The sequence below is a fragment of the Chiloscyllium plagiosum genome, chromosome 32, assembly GCF_004010195.1.
Source record: "Chiloscyllium plagiosum isolate BGI_BamShark_2017 chromosome 32, ASM401019v2, whole genome shotgun sequence".
Classification (NCBI taxonomy): domain Eukaryota; kingdom Metazoa; phylum Chordata; class Chondrichthyes; order Orectolobiformes; family Hemiscylliidae; genus Chiloscyllium; species Chiloscyllium plagiosum.
In genome coordinates this window covers 32,454,484-32,457,625 of record NC_057741.1, presented here as the reverse complement: position 1 = coordinate 32,457,625, position 3,142 = coordinate 32,454,484, and the positions used below count along the sequence as shown (strand labels likewise).

Sequence of the window (3,142 nt, the reverse complement as noted above, 5' to 3'; positions counted from 1 at the left end):
TGGAGTAATATTCAAGACTGCGATCAACAGATTTCTAGCTATTGAAAATATCAAAAGTTATGGGGTAAGTGTACGAAAGCAGCATTGAGGTCAAAGATCAACTACAATCTACTTGAATGGCAGAAAGGCCATTAATGGGTCAAATGGCCTTTTATTTCCCATGCTCCCATAATCCAATCACCTTCCTGGCTGAACCCATCAAACCTCACAAATCTGGGATAAATATTGGGCTCTCTGTCGTTAGTACCACAACAAGGAGTGAGTTTGCCCACAATGTTGGCCTTTTGTTGGTGGAAGCTCACTGGATAATGTCCTCAAATCTGACAGAAAGAGTTGGGGATTCAATCCACTCTTCGGAGACTTGAGCTTAACACCCAGTTTGGTGCTTTGGTGCAATACCATGGATGTGCAATACGGTTTGAGGTATTATCATTCAGATGAGTTTTTTTAAGCTGAGGACCCATCAATCTTCTTGGTCGGTCATACATGATCCCAATTGTTTCAGAGAGTAAGGGTGTGCTCCCTGGTGCCCTAGCCTACAGATCACTCAACCAATGTCACAAAAGAGGGAATCTGGATAACTCCATATTTCTGCTGTGGAATCTTACTGTGCTCAATTGGGTTGCTGCATTTCTAACATTATAACCATAACTACACTTCAAAAAATATTTGATTGGCTGTGATGCACTTTGAGATACTTTGGGAATGTGAAATAGCTGTACAAATATAAATCTTTCTGAAGTTTCTAGGGAACTGCAGCACTTCTGATAGATAAGTCATTGAGAATGCAGCAGTATGGTATAGTGATTCCACAATCCAGAATAATGTACTGCATCATTATCCATTCAGATGTGAGGGATCCTAAAGTCACTTTATAAAAGCACCAATTCATGATTATATCCTAAATGGTATAATCTGCCTTCAATACGCTGCACCTGCCCTCTCAAATGATAGTAACTATGTCATAGCCTTATCTTTCAAGATGTTAATGGTTAATTAAATGGAATCTGAAAGGGTATTATTAGCAGGGTGTTTCCCATTCTAACCATGGGCCATTCACTTGGTGTGTCTACAGTGATTATTACTCTACAGGGCATAGCTTAACACCTAAGGGATCATAAAGACACTCTGGATCACTCTCCATCTCTGTATGCTTTCAAACCATCTTTGATTTGTGATTGATTTATAAATTTTACAGCTCAATTGTCCATAGTCTCATGGATGCAATCATCAATGTTATGTAACATTCAGGAACATTGGCCCAGCAAATTATTGCAAATCTGCTAAAGCTGTCCATCTAATAAGTGGATGTGGTTTGAGAGGTAAAATAATGGAGTATATTGTGAAATGCAATCCTTTTCATTGCAGGTGTATGAGCACGGTGCAGCTAGGTTTCAAAGGAGGAAAAGCAATTGCTTACTACAGCACAGTTTGTAACAGAACAAGTCATGGGGTGCAGTTTGCTGCTTTTAAAAGTAAGTGTTAAAGGCTGCTGTGTGGAAATCTGGCGAATTACATATTTCAGTGAGAATTGCTTTAGTTAAGAGACTGCTACATGAGGGATTTCTCAGTGGGTTTCCTCAGTTTAATTGTTTGTGAAATAATCCTGTTTGTAAACAGAAGGGCTGAACACTGGAAAATTAATGCTATAAATTCAACTCCATTTTCTCAGAAATTGTTCGAAACCTTCACCTCTCACATGCCTGCTGCCAACCCTCACCTACAATCACCCTGTTTCCTGAAGGCCGAATAAAATCTTCACTTTTCTTAAATGTTTGCTATCACTTGATTTGAATTTTCTCCCAAGGTCTCCACCACTGACGTATAGTTCCAACAGTGCGTACCATCTACAAGATAAACTGCAGAAATTCTCCAAAGCTCATTTGACCGCACCTTCCATATCCACGACTACTGCCATCGAGAAGGACAAGGGAAGTGTATGCATGGAAACGCCACCATCTGCAAGTTGCCCTCCAAGCCTCTCAAATATCGCTGTTCCTTCGGTGTCAATGGGTCAAAATCCTGGATGTCCCTCCCTAGCAGCAAAGTGCATGGACCTGCGCAAAAAATCTGCAATTCCCTATCGCCATCTCAATGACAATTAGGGATATTGATGCTCTGCTGGTGGGTTGTCCTCACAATCTGCATAAATTATGGTGAAAAATGAGAACAAAGTAAATCACATAATATTCATTTACTTCATATAATCAGTTCCAAATTTCAGTATTTCATGAAAGAGAGTTATAAAGTGATGGGAAGTGACTTGGCTGTGTTTTATGGTTTATACATTTGATTCACTTCAAAGCTAAACAGAAATGACAATAGGTGTGGAACAATTTCATTTACAGAGTTGTGTACGAAGCTTTAAAGTGTTGTTAGCCTATGCTTCTTGCTCAGCTTCTAGTATTTCAGTTTACTTTCCCTGGAATCAGTGAGCAAGTCTAATCAACCAAATCCTTCAGAAGGAAAAGATGGTCTGTCATTGCATCACAACACAATTTGTAATATCTTCACATTTCATCTCAATCCAAGCTCAAGTCCCGTTCATACATGACTGATGAAGATATCCAAAACCAAAATAGCTTTATTGAATAACCTGGAATTCCATTCTGAAGGCATTTCTTTTAAATGGATTCATCAGGATGTGTGCATAGCTGGTGAGGTCAGCTTTTATTGCCTGTCCCCAATTGCCATAGGAAATTTAAAAATCACACGACACCAGGTTATAGTCCAACAGGTTTAATTGGAAGCACTAGCTTTTGGAGCGACGCTCTTTCATCACGTGATGAAGGAGCAGCACTCCGAAAGCTAGTGCTTCCAATTAAACCTGTTGGACTATAACCTGGTGTTGTGTGAGTTTTAACTTTGTACAGCCCAATCCAACACCGGCATCTCCAAATCATGCCATAGGAAATGTAACAGTATGCCCCCTCTCCTGAATACTGAGTGGCTTGAGAGCAATTAAGTGTCAAGGAAATGGCTGTGGGTCCAGAATAAACTAGAAACCTGACCATTTATGGACAGCAATTTATGTTCACTGAAGAATAATAGTGCAGCAGATGTGTTCTAACAACACATCACTTTTAATTCACCAGTTACACTGCCTACTGTAGTATTTCTTGCATGATGAAGGTTGTGCCTG

At 39.8% G+C, this 3,142-nt stretch overlaps 1 long non-coding RNA gene across 1 annotated transcript; it reads left to right on the top strand.

Annotated features, from left to right (window-relative positions):
• The first annotated feature begins 1,099 nt into the window (after positions 1-1,099).
• LOC122539289 lies at positions 1,100-1,987 on the top strand. Its single transcript, XR_006309021.1, has 3 exons — positions 1,100-1,148; positions 1,369-1,475; positions 1,808-1,987. It is a non-coding gene; the product is annotated as an uncharacterized LOC122539289 (long non-coding RNA).
• Positions 1,988-3,142: the final 1,155 nt, after the last annotated feature.